Consider the following 19,687-nt stretch of genomic DNA (forward strand, 5'->3'; position numbering starts at 1 on the left):
GATCCTTTTGAAGATGCGTCCGGGAATTCCCAGACGCCCAGCAGGGTCTGGAGCCAGCTCTCGGGGAGGCCAAAGGTGTGATCGAAACCAGCCCACAGGGGAAGGCCAGAGGTGTGAGAGAAACCAGTCTCCCCGGGGAGGCCGGGGGGCCCATCGAAACTCCTTGGTCTTATCTCACTCAGGGAGCCCTTTACCCCCCGAGCCGGGCATGGCGCGTCTGACGCCTAAGTTTCGCTGGGGCCGGGGTCAGACCAGGCCTAGAGAGTCAGGGACCTCGGGAAGGGTAATGGCGGCCGGGGCCCTGTGGGTGATGCAGGTTCTGGGCGCCTGGTGCCGAGAAGTGGGATGGCAGCATGCGGGGATGGTCGTCCGTTGGTAGGTTCGTGCAGGGAGCGGGGCGGACTGGGGACTGGATGACCAGAGGTTTCGGGGTGCAGGGCTATGTGAATGTGGTGCTGAGGAACGGGGGGAACCATGCCACGAGGCCAGGTCCAACAAGGACCATATGTACAAGGTGGTGTTAAGCCAGGCAAAGTAGCTTAGTGCCACCTTGTAAGTATGAAGCAGGGCATTGCCTCACCGCAGAGTCGGAAAAAAGTGGCACTCTGGTGACGCAGTGCCCTTGTAAATATGCCCCTAAGTCTGAGAATTTGTAACTTGCTGGATTACAGGGAGCAAGAAGTGGGTGGAGACAAGAAGGGCCTAGCTGCATGCTCTACCAGCAAAAAACTGAATAGGAGAAATGCTATCAAAAAGCTGTGGAAAATGGATCACATTTTACGAAAAGGCACTTTCTTCTGAGACCTATGTGTATTCACCAGGCCTGCCACCTCCCATGGTGGTATCACGTGTCACACGATATCAACTCTTTTCCCATGGTGAAAGGAGAAAAGGAGAACAGGTCGAGTGCAACCGCCTGCACGTTGCGGAATACTCATTTAGTTATTAAGTCACATTTTCACCAGAGGGAATCACAATTAAAAAAAGGTTTTTTTCTTTTTATCGATAACCAACTGCATATTTTCATTGACATCGGTATGTATATATTACAGCCTTATTACATCAAGTGCACACATTGAAATAGCCATTGGTTAAGCAGTCAAACAGTTCAGACGAAAAGATGCTTTTCCCTTGACAGTTCCATTTCTACAGTCGGGGATATACATAAATCTCCACGATGCCCATTCCACCTGCCCCATTTCTTATCCCACTTCTTGGGACATCCTCTAGATTTGTATACATCTTTTTCCGCAATCATGCATTTGTCTAGTTCAGCCACCCAGGCTATTGTCGATGGCCTTTCCGCTAACCCTCAGGCATAACGTGTCCTGTCTAGTTTCTATTTTCGCTAGTGTAACCATGGTAAGGTACGTCCTGTGTAGGATTTTCAGTTGCATCAGAGCTGATTAAAACCAAAGGGGAAGATGGACAGAGTGTTGAACAAATCAAACACTCACCCCCAGTCAACTGATCTGGGTTTAATCCATCATCATTCTTTAGCTCACTCCACCACCCAGTTCAGACATGGCCATATGCAAATCAGTCTGACCCTGTGCCTCATGGGAACAGTCCAGCCCGAACTGCCAAGCCATGTCTTCCCTGGACCAGAAACAAGCATCCTAGGACCGGTTTCAGGCTCACAGCCCTCATCAGCCAGGCTACCTTGAATCCAGTGACAAAGTGAGCAAGGGACCCACATCTGGGCATACTCTGCTAACTTAGGGCAAACAAAGCAAAACCAAAGGGGATGTTGAACATTGCAAGCACTCACCCCAGTCAACTGATCTGGGTTTAATCCATCATCATTCTTTAGCTCACTTAGATTGCCAGTCTTCATCGTCAATGTCCCCTATGTCAGCTTGTCACCTACGTCGGAGAGCTTGAAAGGGGTCTGCCAAATTATTACAGAGCTTTCGATATGTTAACGATATGGGATTGACTGGGATTGATTCAGAGAGTAGCCGGTCTTCCAGTGGGGATGATTCCGGGAGGTCTCCCATATCTGGGATTGCTGCTGTTAGGGCGTGGCAGATCTGCAAGTAGTGGAATGCCTCCCCCTGGGCTAGTTCATACTTCTCTTGTAGTTCCCTGAACGTAAGAAGTTTACCTTTTTTAATTAGGTGACCGATGGCGGAGAGACCGATCGTGACCCACTTGTCGAATCCAGGTTGGTAACACAGGAGGCCTAGTTTGGGGGTGGACCAGATATGTCTGGCTTGGGTCAACACCCCAGCCCAGCCCGACATTTAGTTGCCTGGTGCCAAATGTCCACAGTTCGAGCAGTGGGGCCCAGATATCTCCCATTCCAGATTTTAGCTTACAGAGCTACCAGGCATCCCTCTGTGCCCATCTGATATTTATCCAACATGTAGGCTGGGTCTACAGGGGAGCGATACAGCCAGTGGTTAACTACCACCAGCTGTGAAGCCCAAGAGTAGAGGCGCATATCTGGGTGTGCGATCCCCCATCATACCACTCTTCTGTCAATTTGTGCAGAGCTATACGGGGCGCACCACCATTCCACAAGAGTGAATGGACTTCCCTCTCAATACTATCAAAGTAGGAATCAGGGATCTTACACGGGCAATTTTTGAGGATGTATAAGAATCTCGGGAGAGCCGGCATCTTAAACGGAATCGCTCGGCCCAACAGTGAGAGAGGCAAAGATCTCCGGTTTGTTACATCATTACGAAGTCTATCTAGTGGGTCGGCAAGATTTTTTTAATGGAAAACTTTAGGGTCTGGGGTAATAAAGATTCCTAAGTACCGAAAGCCATCAAGGGCCACCTCAACCTTGCATCCCCGGGGAAGCCTAGGAACAGAACCTCGAAGGACAAACAGCACCGATTTACTCCATTTCATAAGACACACAATTGATGGACGGAATGCAGAACAAATCAAAACATTCACCCCCAGTCAAGAGATCTGTGTTAAATCCATCATTCTTTTGGTTGCTCACCATGCCACCCCAGTTTAGACCTGGCCATATGCAAATCAGTCTGACCCTGTGCCTCATGGGAACAGTCCAGCCCGAACTGCCAAGCCAGGTCCTCCCTGGACTGGAAACAAGCATCCTGGGACCGGTTTCGGGTTATCGCCCCTCTTCAGCCAGGCTAGCTTGACTCCAGTGGCTCAGTGAGCCCAGGAGCCACTTGTGGGCATACCTGTCGCACTTAGGGCGAGAAAGCAAAAGACACACAATTGATGGACGGAATGCAGAACAATGCAAATCATGGCATATCCGGAATACTTGCCGAAATTAGTGAAAAAGTTGAGGAGTTCATGTAAAGACTTGTAGGGAGTCGCCAGGTACAGCAGGACATCATCCGCGTAAAGCAATATCCTGTCCTTGTGTGTCTCCGTCCACTTCTGCCCTCTAAGGGACACACCACCCCTCTCACCCAGGACGCCAATGGTTCTAGAATTATGGAGAAAATCAGGGGGGAGAGGGGACAACCCTGTCTGGTGCCAGGTCCTAAGACAAATGGGGAATTACAATTCTTATCCTAAATGAATGGACCTAAGGTTGCAACACTTCAGTAGGACATCAATCTGAACAGTGTGATTTCCTGAGCCGCCAGTGATCTGAAGAGTGGTTTGGCACTGTCGTGTGTCTGCGGATAGAGGCATAGTTCTGCTGCCCACTTCATTTGACTTTGCATTCTATCTGTCAGCTTTTATGGGGGCCTTGCCTACACCTTCCACACAGCCGCCCTGCAGGTCCATTGTCACAAATCATGTCAAATCCACCATATAGTTTATTTGATCTACTAAAAGAATTCATACCACTGTTTTTCTCATTTTTACCTGATTACAGTATTGCTTTTGAAACATGATATCTCTTGTCCATAATGCTGTTATCAAATTTATTTATTTACGACATTCGCTTTTTTTTTTATTCCTTAGTGGGTGAGAAGTGTATCTGTGAACAGTGCAACTGAGAAACCAAAACTCAGGGTCTCCTTGGCGAAAGCGAGCTTCTTAGCACTAGCACTGCGTTTTTACCACTTCATCTATATTCTCAGATTCTCTTCACTGGGAACTAGGGTCTTATCCTCCCATTACACCTTTCTTCATATTACTTGTGAGCTCTACTTCTCCACTCTGTCCTCCATACATTGCAGTCAGGGTAAATGTGTAAAAAAAAAAAAAGTGGCAGGGCCATCGTCAGAACCCCACTGCAGCTGGCACCACACATTGCCCCTGCCACGCTGCCAGTGATAGTAACAACACAACTACTGACCATCACACTTCTACAAATGTGACAATTCAGACTATTCCAGGCCACCAAACCCATAAGAATGGCTCGGGCGGCAGGTAAAAGTCATTTTAATGTATATTTAATTACTAACTGTTGTTGTGGTCATCTCTAAATTAGCCAGACAGCGCCACCTTGTGGCAGACTGTCACAAGCACTGGTGTTGACAATTAAGTGCCAGTCCTGAGCCAGGGCAACCAGTGGCTCAAATTAAGCGCTGTTTCCAGCCTGGGTGTTACAGCAAACAAATGATGGACGGAATGCTGACAACGCAAACATTCTCCCCAGTCAAAAGATCTGGGTTAAATCCATCGTTCTTTAGCTCACTCTGCCACCCCAGTTTGGACCCAGCCATATGCAAATCAGTGTTGACCCTGTGCCTCATGGGAACAGTCCAGGCCGAACTGCCAGGCCCGGTCCTCCCTGGACCGGAAACAAGCATCCTGGGACCAGTTTCAGGGTATGTCACCCTTCTTCAGCCAGGCTAGCTTGAATCCAGTGGCAGAGGGAGCAAGGGACCCACGTCTGGGCATACCCATCCCACTTAGGGCGAAAAGTGTTACAGGCTAGGTACTACTATTCTTTTCTGCTTTTTGTTCTACAAATGCGCTGTGTATTGTGGCCCATGCCTTGACATACTGTCAAGAGACTTGACTGTCTCGTGCCCCTCTTGGTTTCCAGGTGTAGCAGTGTATTCTTGCACTCCGACCATCTCATTCATCCCTTCTCTTTCCCACATCGCCAGCTTAGGTCCTGTTGCCGTTTTCCAAGTCATCGCTTATTGACGTTCCACTCGACTAGCGCTAGGTCCAAATATATGTGGTGACCTTTCCGCTACCTGGTTGTGAGAAGACATGTCTCAGTCACCTTTTCTTTCCCTCCTCCACCACCAGCATCTTGAGACCCTTACGGGCGAGTAGTTGAGCTTTAAGCCACCTTATTGATTGATTGATGTTCTATCTATTTTCACGAGCATAGATACTTATAGATTTGCAAACAATGGTGCCATTGCTACAAAAAGGAGGTTTTGATTCAATTGGCATCAAACTATGTCTACCAGCATATTGACGATTGCTGCTTTGTGCCTCTTACAAATAGTTTGTTGGTGCCTTCCATTTAACCTCTTCCTGTATTTTATGCACTCTTTTTCCTGTCTTTTCAGATTAAATTACACCAGATACACCAATCTTTTTCACAGGCTGTGGTATCTTTTCCAACTCTCACCTCATTTTGAATTTTTACCCATCTAGCTTTCCATACTTTTTGGTGAACTCTTTTCTATCGGATTTCTCCCCATCCATCTGATGAGAAGTCCTGTGATTGGCCCTGTACTTGGTTACTTTCAGCAGCCATTGCGTCACCTCGCTGAGGACACTCGGAGGCTGCCTGGGGCTTCTGGACCAGACTGAAGGACACACTAAAGCCCCTCCCATCCTTAATGGGGGTGAACACATCTTAGGGTGACAGTGTTGCGTTGTTTCCTGAGTAGATATGGGGGGGGGACTATCCTCAGGCACCAGTGCTTGAAGAATTGCTCCCTGCAGCACAGAGCTCACCTGAGATTTTGGAATTCTATCAGGAGCCCAAAGAAATCCCAAATTTCTCAGCTTATTAGCAAATCCATGTTGCATTCCAAAATGTACTGGCAAGACTTAGGGCTTGATTTAGAGTTTAGAAGATGGGTTACTCTGTCACCAACATCACAGAGGCCCTGTGCACCTTATTATAAGTACATTATATTCTATGGGACCTGTAGAAAGGTGGATTCGATATGCTTCACGTTTGTGATGGAGTACCCCGTCTGCTAAACTCTGAATCAGGATCTTAGACTGAGAAACAGAGCATCCAGCAAGCATCATGGTGGAAGGAAGGCCCCTTGGTTCTTGGCCCCTCTGGCTGAGGCCTCTGTCACAGTGAGACATTGTACATGCAGTTTTTGGTCCAGGGAGACCCCAGTCTTGAAGTGAGCAGTGACTGAGCCCCACATTGACCAAGAAGGTCCCTCTCCAGAGGTAGAAAGATTCCAGAAAGTGTAACTTTTGCTCACCTTTGGTAGCGTGGCCCAAGTGACAAGGAAAGGGAGAGGAGTTGGCCTAACAGCTCCGGCGCTCGACCTCAGACCTGGAGATCTGAGTTCGAGTCTTGGTAACGATGCCTAACATCCTGTGATTCTGGGCAAATCATTTAATCTCCCCGTGCCTTACAAAAAAATGAATGTGTGTCCTCATGTAACGTAACTGGTGCTATGTAAAGCGCTCTGATACCCGATTCAGTTCGGGTCAAGTTTGCGCTAAATAAAACTCTGCAAAAAAAAAACCCTCAGAGATATGAAATTAGGTGTTTTGTGTAGCAACCACCAAAACAGCAATCACAATCAAACAATAACGAATTTAGGGGCCGATTCACAGAACGAATCTGAGACAAAATCCTAAATTTACTGCCTCTGGTATTCACGGAAGGCACTTCCGATTTTTGGTATTCACAGAAATCACCTATAACGCCTAACTTTATGTCCGCAGTCAGGCCGGAATGTCTGCAAGCAAACCGCACTCTCGGCACTCAGATCGTACTCTCTGTACATTGACCATACTCTCCAGCTAGGGCAGTAATCTCCAGATCAAGCTGTAATCTCCAGCTCGGGCCAAATAAAGTAAATCAATGGGCTGGAATGCAATTTTTACAAAAAGGAACATTAGGAATGTGTGATAAATGGTAGACGAGGTCATGAAAAATAGTCTGGGCAGGGAAAAGGGTATGGCCAGACACTACATCATAACCCAGAAAAGTTTGCTCCTTTGCATCATGGTACATGCAGTGCACAATTTGCTCTCTCCTGAGTCGTAACTGTAGTGTCAACACCACAGTCAACACTAAGAGGAGCGCAAATTGTGCACTGCATGTACCTTTATGCAAAAGAGCAAACTTTTCTGGCTTATGATGTAGTGTCTTGCCATACCCTTTTCCCTGCTCAAATTATTTTTTATAACCCCCTCAACCATTTATCAAACATTCCTAATGTTCCTTTTTGTAAAATCTTGCATTCCAGCCCATTGATTATACCTTATCCGGCCTGAGCCGGAGATTACGGCCGTAGCCGGAGAGTACGGTCTGGGTGCGGAGAATACGGTCCGGGTGCGGAGAGTACGGTCCGACTGCCGACGTAAAGTTAGGAGTCGTAAGTGATTTCTGTGAATACCAAAAATCATAAGTGCCTTCTGTGAATACCAGAATTAGTAAGTTTAAGATTTTGTCTCAGATTTGTTCTGTGAATCAGTACCTTAATGGCGTGTAGTTCGTAGGAACCTCTAGAGGATCTGCACGTTTAGGTAACATAAACTGTGGGCTTGGTGTCCAGACTGACTCCAGACACTCCCACCGGGTATGTTTGTCTATATACCAGCTAGCTCACAGTGCCACTGTAAACTCCTCTTACCAAGGAGGGAATAGTTCTTGGCAACTATCAAACATGACAACCATGTCCCATCAGGGATCGTGGAAACAGTGCAATACTTTTCGCTCAGTCACTCGTTTCTCACTTTGTCTGAGAGAGATACACAAAATAAACGGTAGGTACGTTTTCAGTAAGCATTTATTGAACCAGCGTCATTGTGGTGTAAAATAGGTGTGCTAAAACAACCGTTTGATAGTAACAGATATAAATGATTATAAGCACTACCAGAGTAAAAGGATGGTAGATTCCTACCATAGTGCTAAAACAATGAATACAAGCAGGTATAAAAATATATGACAAGAAAAATGCATACTCCTACGATGCGATCCTAGCTAGATGTACCTAAGTGTACTTCACATGTATGTAGGTGTAAAGCCAAGAATCCCTCTAGAATAAATTCAACCCCATTACCTAAGGTGAGAGACTGTGGGACCCCGTCTTGGTCTCAAGATGGACACCCAGCTATGGATGTCAGCCCACTGCGAGCTGGAGTGTCTGCGTGAAGGAGCCTCAGCGTCTCGCGTCAGTGTGTCGGCATGGAAGTCCTTTTCTCCTCTGACTATCTCAGCAAGAGATAATGCATATATAATCAAAATGGTACCCCCTGGGGATCTACCATACTGTGTCATGTTGGACTGGGATGACGGAAGGAACGACCCTCATACATAGTTATTATGCAGGAGATGGCGGTCCTGCTGAGTTTGCAAGAATCGTCATTCATATTGAATGAGGCTAGTTTTCAGGGAAACCCCACGCCATGTTAGCAGTACCGTAACTAGGTAAAAGGTCAGTCGCAAGAACCGTTATGTAATGTTAATGGTAGGGTAAATATAGGTGAGAGGCTAGGTTGCTACCTGAGCCCATATTGGGGTACCTATATGAAACATCACATTAAGATCAATAGAATGTTAATAAGAAAGATAAACCATAATACCAACATTAAAAGAAGAGAACATTGGTTAAGGAGCTCGAACAAATGTGAGAGAGCAAGTAAATAACCCTCAACTCAAACGATATGTGGAAGATACCGTCTGTCACATTAGCAAGTGTTCAAAATTCATCTTTTATCCGAAGGGTACCGAGGAGGCCAGCAGTGCACCAAGTATGCTCCAGGCCAGATGTGTTCACAGAGGCGAGGGGGGCTGGAGCGGAGTCAGTTATCGAGGTACTGCAGCATGATTCCGACTGGTGAGTTTAATAGTGTTCGCATGAGTTAGGCTGATGTTTCAGTGTCATTAGTTATTTCTATTATTATCAAAAAAATGTCCCCTGTGGACTAATGGCAACTTAATCTTGATATAGAAATGCACAATGGCAAAGTAATGGGTTAGATGGGATGTCAAAAGGAGAAACAGTTGAACACACCTTAAATTTGTATTTCATGAACAATCATTTATAATTTTTTGTAAAACAAAATACACACATGGTATTTAAATAATACTCTAACAATAGTGAATAGTGTCCCAGTGAAAAATGGAACCTAAAACAGTGGTGACATAATTGTGACATTTGTACAAGGTTTCCTACATATCATAAAGACGACCATTAGGAGATATACAGTATATAAACCGCGCTTTATACAATGATAAGTGCTGGTTTTAAATGGTTCGCTTTTGCAAACAGTCGACGGCGTTTCGACCCTGTGTGCAATGTAGGGTCTCTTCAGGACCTAGGGGTGTAGGGACACCTACAAAAAGAGGGAGGGATAATGTCAGTATGTGGCTGTGATGAAGCAGCTGAGCTTGTAAATGGAGAGAACCGTTAGTGTCGTACCTGAAGGATAGGCTGCGCAGCCTTGTGTAGAAGGAGTAGCACCGTGAGTGTAGTGAAGAAATAAATACTCACATGGGACCCAGCCGGGCGCTGAACATGTGAAAAAATAAGGCGTGTTATTGTCAGACCTATAAATATGGGTTATGGTGCTAACAACACTACACTGAGTTGGTACATGAAGGGAATGAACTTACGCCATGTGAGGGTAGAGGTAGTTGTTTCTAAGCACTTATATTTGCTTACACCTCCTGGACGAGTTGCTGGTGACTTCAGGTCTCTTGAAACAGGTTCTTTTGCCTTCAGTGGAAGCAGTCTACAAGGGCACTCTTGCTCAAGGTGCTCTCTGGACAGCAGGCTCCTCTGTTCTGGACTGTCTAAGGCTCTAGATCGCGTATGGCTTGGGAAGACTGGCTCTCCTGTGGCTGGCCGACTCTGTTGCCAACAGACGTAGGCTTATACCCAGTAACCTGGCCTTCTGGATATGAGATGCAGGTCAGTGGCAGGAACAACTTTCTGTTTGTCTGTGACAGGTTGTAGGCAGAACCCCTCAGAGGGCAGGGGAGGCTTCCTCATTCTTCCAGCTCGATAGTGGTTCTGAGGGAGATATAGCAGAGCCAGATTTCGCACAAAATATAGAATCATAAATATTGAGCAACGTTAAAATCGAGTTTTTTAATATTGTGTCACAGAAATATCGTGATGCAGGAATATCGCAGACAAAAACATAAATTTTTAAGATAAGTAATATTGTTTTCAAGAATATCATTGTTCTTGATATCATTTACAATAGTATTGTTGTATTAAACATTGTTTGTTAATTATCTCTGTTTTAAATATTATTGTAATTTAATATGGTATATATTGTATGTATAATTATTGTTAATGTTTTTAATATAGTCTGTAAATGTAAGGTATTTATAATTTTTATTTACTTTTTTATAGTAATTTATAGTGTTGTAGAAGGTTGTGATGGTTATAGGGATACAGAGTGGGAAGTAAATTAAGTATAATTAATTAACAATTATTTTTAATGATTAATTATTTAATTGATAATTAGTTATGTAAATTGTGTTTTTTTAAATTTATGGTTGTTGGGCTTGTGGTGCATTGATTGGTTAGTTAATTAAGTAAAAATTGATTAATTAATGAATTATTAATTAGTTAATTGATAATTATGTACATTGTGCAATTATTATTTTTTAAGTCATGTTTTTCGTGCGGGTTGTTGGGTTGGTAGGGGTATAGGGTGAGTAGTTAATTAAGTAATAGCTGATTAATTATTAAATAATTATTAATTATGTAATTGCTAGTTAAGTATATAAATTGTGTTAATTTTTTTAAAGTTCTGTTTTAGGTGCAGGATGTGTTTGTAGGGGTATAGGGTAGGTAAATTACTTAAGTAATAATGTTTTAATTATTAATTAATTCTTTAATTGATAATGAATTATGAAAATTGTGTGATTGTTATATTTAGTTGATTAAGAAAATATTTAATTTAAATAAATGGATTATTTTAGTTAAAATATGTAATTTATTTATAAATATGTAAAATATTTAATAAATATATTTGTATGGTATATATTAGGTGTGTGTTGTGTTTTTATGTGGATTGGGTGGGGAGATATTTAAGTAATAATTAATTAACAATTAATTGTTCATTTATTATTAATTGTTTTAATTATTACTTAATAAGTTAAATATGTAATGATTTTGTGTTTGAATTATAATTATGTTCATTGTTTAGTTATTTTCTAAATGTGTGTATATATATATATACATATATATATGTATATATATATTACTTTTTAGAACTTATTGTTGTTCAATTAATACATGTTTTAAAATATGGTATGTGTTTGAAGTGAAGTACTTTCCCTCCTGCTGCACAGAGTAAAGTGGGAATAGTAACTCTTACCCCTCTTCAGTCAAATCCTTTCATTACTGTTGCACCGACTGGAACGGGAATAATGAAGTTGACCCCTCCTGAGTCTAAAGCTTTCCTTACTGTTGCACCGACTGGAGTGGGAATAGTAATTTTTACCCCTCCTGTGTCCAACCATTTCCCTACTGTTGCATCGAATGGAGTGGGAATAGTATATTTATTATTTCTAAAATGTAATGGTTTTGTTAGTATTATTTAATTATGCACTATTATTTGTTTGTGTATTTACATTTATGTTTTTTTATATTAAGAAATCAATGTATTTTAAGATATTTTTAGTAACACATATTTTTTCTATTGTTTACTTGTTATGTATAATTAAATTGTAATTTTTGTGTTTTCTACTTTATTTGTTATTTTTTTATTTGAATATAAATGTATTTATATATATATATATATATATATATATATATATATATATATATATATTTGATATATTAATACATTTAAAAAAAAGAAAATTATAATATAAATTATAATCAATATTTTTAATTTTACTAAGTGGGGTGCACAACTCCCGCCTCTACCTCAATATAGTTGGGGAAGCCTGCACTGTCGCACAAACCATAGCAGTGCAGCAGAACCTGTGTGTAGTATACCCTGTTGATATATTTAAAGTATACTAGCCTAAGTCAACTGCTCGTCACTGATAATTATCTTCAGGTTGCCTTGCCCCTCAAGTCTGGCCCTTGATATGTCAGGTCTACATGCCTCCTACTAGTTTACAGGGGGCAGCTGTCTGGAGAAGTGAAATCAGTGCCAGCGTCTCCGGGGGCCCCAGGACGTCCTCACCCAGCTATTCCCATAGTGTGTGTCACACCTTGTAGTAGTGGAACTGGGTGAGGGCAGTGGGTTTGTCAGTTCGCTCCCGGACAACTTCACAGCCATCCAGAGCTTCATTACTAAAGAAATCTCCCATAGTAGATACCCAGCTCCTTTAACGCCTTCGCTGCATCTCGCTCTTGACCCATAGGAAAGCATTCACAACAAGCCAAGGGGACATGGGGTGAGTACAACAATGACATGACCTGCTGCTCCAAAAGGCACCACCATGAGTATAGTGTAGCGTTTAAACAATCAAAAACACTGTAACTGCGCGCCAGCTTCCCAAATAGCATCAATGTACGCAGCGCTGCAGCATCGCACTGTAGCCACAAATGCGGCAAGTCTTGTGGGCCGTGGACCCAATAATGGTGAAACGTGCACTGGGTGTCCCCATAATAAGTTTCCAAGTCGGGGCATTTAGGAGCATATTAGCAAGGAGTAGCGATAATTTTTATCACCGGATATTATCGCAGAGATAACATGCTATTAGCAACGTTTATCTCCAAAGCCATAAAATATCCGGCGATAGCGGCACAATGCGTGAATATCGCTGGAAATCCAGCGATATTCAGGCATTATCGCTAATGGGGACTTAACCTGAGTATCCACCTCCCATTGGATATACAGGTTAAGAAGTGGTCTGAGCAGGCGTTAGTTTCTAGCGATATTCGCGCTTAGCGCAAAGTTTTTTATCGCTTCGCCTGTCTTGCTAATAGGCGATAGCTGTGTTAGCGACTGCTTTCAGTCGCTAATAGGTTGGGGACGCCCACTTTGCATGTCATTAGCGATAAATATCGCTGACAGGCAAAGCGGGCCCCAAACCTGTAGCTATCGCCTACAAGTTGTCGCTAACTGCTGTTAGCGACAGCTTGCTAATAGGGTGATGAAAATATTGCCGCTTTCGCTGGAAAAAGTCCCTTTAAAGTGGCGATATCGCCCGTGCTCATATGCCCCTTAGTCCCTTCATGTGATATGGCAAGGGGGTTTCCCAGCGGACCTACAGCTGCTACTCGGCCCACGCCAGACAAATCAAACTTATCTGTTCATTTAATCCCTTCCCTTTTAGTATGACGGTACTTAGCGCTACGAGGCCTCCGGGTTGTTTGCGCTTTATAAAACCCGATTAATAATAATAATAATAATAATGAGTGTCTGAAGGTTATCGAATGTTCCCCGAGGTAGTAGCATCGGAATGTTCATGAACAAAAATAAGAACCAGGGTAACACTACAATTTTCATGATTGCAATGCATCCCACAAGAGACAGAGGCAGTCTAATCCGGCGGTCTATTGCATCCGACAGTTTCCGTACTTCTTGGCCATAGTTTTCTAGCATGACGACCAACGGGTCTGTATGAACCTGTATCCCTAGATAACACAGTGAGTCCATCACCCACCGCAGTGGGTAGTCCAGCTGTACCAGCGTCATAGCTGGTGTGAGGGGGAAAATGGTAGACTTGTCCCAATTTGCGCAAAGTCCAAAGTGTTCCCCAAAGAGCACTACTGAAATGAATGAAATGAATGAAATGAAATGAAAAGAATATTTATAAAGCGCGGTAGCTACCCTCGGGCGTCCTGGCGTCCTAGCTACTTCCCGCAGCACCAGTGCAAGATTACACTCGGGCCACATATGTAAAGAAATGTGCCATCTGCATAAGCTGAAATAATCAACCTATAGCCCGGAAAATGCAATCCCCGATGCTCGTGGTATTTGCGCAGCACACAGGTCAGAGGCTCGACTACCAAAGCATACAACATGGGAGACAGGGGACAGCCCTGTCTTGTTTCCCTCATGATGTCAATGGGGGCAGTGACAACGCCATTGACACGGATTCAGGGGGTTGGTTGGGTGTATAGCACCATCACTCGCTGCAAGAAGATGTATCAGACCCCTATGTGTTTCAGAACGGCTAGCATAAAGCCCCACTCCACTGAGACAAACGCATTCTCAGCATCAAGAAACACTGCCGCAGCCCGCACCTCGGATCCAATCATTGAATTGCTCAATACAAGGTTCTGAGATGGAACGTCAAGCCGCGTCCTGGACAAACCCGGCTTGTTCGGGTCCCACCACTCCAGGCAACAGCGGCACCAAACGGTTAACTAATATCTTCACATATATTTTGGTGTCAACGCTCAGAAGAGACAGCGGTCGATAAGATGAATAATTATTCGCAGTCAGGACTAGTTTCAATTCAGTGACCAGCAGAGCCTTGCACATTGTGAGCGGTCCTTGAGAGAGTTAAGTTTAAAAGCCTATGCATTGTCCACAAATCCCTGTTCCAACAAGGACCCACTATTCTCCAAGGTATTATTCAGCCCTACGAACCCAAAAGATCTCTCCGCTCTAATACCAAGAATCTGGCCACCATCCCCAGGGTTCATAAGGCTAGGAGTGGGGGGCGTTTGCTCTCAGTCAATGCCGCCAGATTGTGGAACGCCCTTCCCTCTCACCTTTGTACAGAATCCAATCACCTCGTCTTTCATAGATCCTTGAAAACTCTTCTCTTACCAAACTGAAGGACCCCACCGCGTTGCTGACTGTAAGCGCTGGGATGCCTCCGGGTAGCCATGCGCTATATAAATACTTCTTTCAATTCAATTCAATTCAATTCATACAGCCATCCATAACCATCTTCTCATATAGGGAGATCAGGTGGAGGATGAGCTGATCCTGGTAGGCCTTGTAGAAGGCCACTGTAAACCCATCGGGACCTGGAGCCTTCCCAGTAGACATACCCTTGAGGGCCGCGCGTATCTCCTCAGGGCACAGCGGAGCTATAAGGTGTTCTTTATGCTCAACAGCAAGTCTCTGCATTGCGATGTGTGGGAGAAAGTTTGTGGCAGCACTATCATCACCAATGAGCCGCGATTTATATAAATCGGCATAGTACCTATGAAAACGGTCGGATACCTGCTTGGCCGTACATAAATTCTGCCTGTGTTTGTCATGTATCTCAAGCATGATATTGTTTTCCCTGCAGGAGTGCAGTATTGCTGCCAAAGTTGCACCAGGTCGTTCATTGTATGAGCATGCCACAGCGTATGTCCCTAAGTGATTCACCTCACTCTGTGCAGTATCTATCTTAGCTCTGATATCACCTAGGAGACCTTGCTCGGCTGTATCCCTATGCCACCGCTCAAGCTTCGCGATCTCTGTCTCTAATCGTGCTAGATGTCCCTGCAGCGCCCTGAGAACCCCCATGTGTTAGACAGAGTGATGCCTCTAATGTAAACTTCGACTGCTTCCCATATTGTTGCAAATGTATCCACTGAGCCTATATTAATGCGGAAAACTCATCAATCACGTGCGCCAGCTCCTCGCGAAACATGGAGTCCTTTAGTGAGTGTGGGGGAAAGCTCCACGAGAACGTGGGTGGATGCAGCGTGTGCAGCTCCCACCCTAAAGTCACAGGAGACTGGTCAGAATACGTACGAGGGAGTGGCTCTCAGCGCCAAACGTGAGAAACCAGTCGCCGTGACAGCAGCCAATAGTCAATGTGGGTATAAATGTTGTGTATGGATGAATAGTGTGTGTATCCCGCCCCAGTAGGGTACCTATATTGCCAGATAGCCAACATACCTTCCTGCGCAGAAATCTCCGCAATGGAGTGAGCGGCAGTGGAAAGCCTCAGAGGAGGTCCTCTTGATCAGTCGCGGCTAGGGCAAAGGACACAATTGAAGTCGCCTCCCCATATACGTGGTAGGTCCCGCCATAGCGTCAATAAGTCAATCAGGGTGTGTAAAAACTGTGGGTCATTATAGTTTGGACCATATAACCCCACCAAGATGACTGCTAAATCATCTTTATAACAGCAGGCCACTACATATGGGAAACAACCTTAACAACGAGGTCAAAACACCGCAATACATTCACAACGCTGCTTTTACAACGCAAGTCCTTACCATGACTTGCGCTGGGGGGCGCTCTAGACTAAGGAATAGTAGATTTACTATTCCAACACCTTCCCTACTGTACGTAGACTGGAGTTGGAATAGTAAATCATACTATTCCTAAGTCCAGCACCCTACAGTGCAAGTTGTGGTAACGACTTGCGTTGTAAAAGCTGCGTTGTAATGTACCGCGATCATTTTGATCGCGTGGTAACATCATACATTCCTACATATCTACCTCTCGGATCAACACACACTTCTTGCAGTTTGCTTTTCGATCCCATTCGTACCCAGACCGAAACGCCCCTGGCGTGCGTAGTGAAGCCTGTCGCTACACAGCGCCCCTGCATCCTATGCTGCGTCAAGCCTCCGCTCGCTGGTGCCAGATGTGTTTCCTGAAGCAACGCTACATGCACCCCATGCCTCTGTAGGCAAGCCACCACCTTTTGGATCTTCCTGCAATCATTCAACCCCCTGACATTCCACGCAATGAACCGTAGCAGCGAGTGGTCCGGAGGCCCCTTTGCCATGTGCTGCGTTTCATCTACCATTTGCTACACATCGTACACACTCTTCAATATCCCACCAAGGATCAGTCAGCATTTGCAGCCATAGCCAACACATGAGAAAGAACAACATGAAACCCTGCCCACCCTCCTCCCAGCAGTGAATCCCTGCAACATACACAGCAATGAATCGTCCCACCCCGACCCACACATACCTTCCCTTAAGAAGTCTCAAACAAAACCTAGTGGTGCACACATGAGGACAGACGTTGCCAGGCCTGGTACCCCCAACAGCTCAAAGCCACAATAGGTTTCGTATATCCAACATAGGGGCCGATTCCAATGTCGGATGGACTCAGGTCCGTCCGACATCGGTCAGGAGCAGTAACCCACCGACCTGCTGTCATGGGTTACAGTCCTGCTATTACAATGCGACCGAACAGGGTTCGGTCGCACTCATATACTTCACAATGCAGTCATGCAATGCATTCCAAGCGGAATGCATGCCTGCATTGAGAAAAGCAGGGGTGCAGTTCATCCCAGCACCCCGTGGCCGTCACCCCAAGGTGCCTGCCACCGGGTGCAGGGATCCACAGCGGGGCACCACAGGTGCCCCCAGGCTGCCATTTGGCAGCCTTGCACCCATGGGGGCCCTGCTGAGGTTCCCCAAAGACAGTTTCCGACTGCCTTTTCGTGCCGGACAGACCGGCATGAAAAGGCAGTGAAAAACTGCCATTGTACTCCTTCGGTCGTACAGAGGCGACCGGGGAGTGCTGATGGATTTCCGGATGGCAGACGGGCTCTCCGAGCCCGTCGTAGGCCATCCGGAAATCCGACTCGGATTTCATTCCGACCGAGCCCATCGGAATGGCTCGGTTGGAATGGAATCCGGCTGGCACTGACCGATTCAGTCGGAAGGGCTCCAAACATGGTTCGGAGCCCTTCCGACCCGAATCGGAATCGGCTCCATAGTATGTGTATAACACAAGGGATTATAACAGTACTCAGTACTAACTAAATAGTTCCAGCTGCAACCGCTGTTACATTGTAGTATTTTGTATTACAGTCAGTGACGCCCAGGGCCCCAGTAATTCACCCAGGCGTAGCATAATCTCTGGAACACTCTTACCACAGCACAGTGTGCACAGCATCAGCGGAGGCTCGTGGCCAGTTAGCCACTTTGAGAGCGGCAGCGACATCGATCTAGCAGAAGGGGAGTCGCAAAAGGTGGTCCACACTGCTCCCAGTTAAAACAGTGTGTCCCCCCTAACTGCTTTAGGCGTCCCCAGCAATGGCAGCAAAAGCACCCATGGTGAGCAGAAGGCGTTTTAGTCTTCCTTATCCGGTGCACGTCCTGCCTCATCATTATCCGTCCAAGGGGAGTGGTGGTGTGTCCCAGCTGTCTCTCTATGCTTAACCCCTTCCGTGCGCGCAAAATTTTCGCGTTGTGCAGGAGTTTTTATTAGTGGGAGGGATTTGGACAGCTAGGGGCCGCCCTCCACCACGCCCACCTTGAGGCGTGACGGCTCCCGGCCGTCATGAGCATGGAAGAGGTTAATGAGCAGCAGTAACTGTTTTAGGTCATTGAAGATCGTTGCCTTGCCGTCCAGCATTACTCGCAACCGAGCAGGGTACAGCATGCTGTGGTCCAGCTGCAACTCCGGATGAACAGTCGTCTCGTCTAATGCACCTGTTGTGTAAAATCTGGATACATGGATCATTCGTAGTGCTCATGCCGGAGCGCTTTCAGTTCACAGGCTTCTCGCAGTGCAGCATCCCTATCCCTGTAATTCAGTAGCCTGGCAATAAGGGGGGCGAGGCTGAGCCCCCCGGATTGGGCGCTGGGCAAGAGAGCGATGGGCATTCTCCACAGCGAAGACCGCAGAAAAAGTCTCCCGTTCAAGCAGTTCTATGAGGAGTTGTTCCCCATAGCGTCCTATGTTAACGATATTGGTGAATTGTTATGTTATGTTATCTAGATTTATAAAGCGCACATTCACCGAGAGATCTCTTGACGCTGAAGCTACAGAAGCAAACCTACAGTTATACACTCTTACTTGTTAATCAGAAGCCACCCTGAACAGGCAGGTCTTCAAGAGCTTCCTAAAGTTGTAGTAGCAGGAGGAGGCAAACCTAATATCAGATGGTAGGGTGTTTCAGGTATTGGGTCCAGGGTAGAGGAACTGTAACCCCCAATGCCTTTTTATGAAAGGAGGGGATGGACAAAAAGTTTTAATTAGACGTTCTTAAGTTACGGCCAAGTGTATATTTGTGGATACGGGCCGAGATAAAGGCCGGGCTTCAATTCTGTAAGGATTTTAAAACAATGCAGCATGCCTTAAAGACAATGCGTTGCTCAACTGGTAGCCAATGCAATTTCCGCAGCAGGGGTGAGATATGACCCTTCTGGGGTAGCTGATACAAAAGCCTGGCAGCTTGATTCTGTATCAATTGCAGTCTACCAGCTAGAACCTTAGGAAGACCCAGATATAGAGAGTTAGCATAGTCAACTCTAGAGATAACCATTGCAATTACAGCTTGTTTGATAGCCTCAAAGGAAAGCAATATCCAAATCTTACTAAATTTACATGCTGAGACTGTTTCCCCCACATGAGATTTCATTGATAGCTTAGAATCACTCACAACCCCAAGACATTTAACTGACTTCTTGGGCTGGGGGGGAGACAGCCCATAGAAGGGTCCAAAAAGCAGAATGTCACAGACCTGGCTGGTTACCAAAGATAACCATTTCAGTCTTGTCTGAACTCAACTTTAGATGATTATTATCCATCCAATCACGGATGATTACCATTGTATTCTGAAAGAACACTTTCGATTCCAAAGAGTCATCGATGGGGAAAATGAATTGCAGATCAACCGCATAATTGTACACCTTAACTTCCATTTCGTCCATGGCACACACTAAGGGACAAATATATAGATTAAAGAGATAAGGGGGAAGGGATGATCCCTGGGATTCCGCAATGCCCGCTATTCTTAAATTGTTGCTGTGCAAGTGGCCTTCTAGATCTTCAGTCT

The sequence above is a fragment of the Lissotriton helveticus genome, chromosome 9 (assembly GCF_964261635.1).
Source record: "Lissotriton helveticus chromosome 9, aLisHel1.1, whole genome shotgun sequence".
NCBI classification, from domain to species: domain Eukaryota; kingdom Metazoa; phylum Chordata; class Amphibia; order Caudata; family Salamandridae; genus Lissotriton; species Lissotriton helveticus.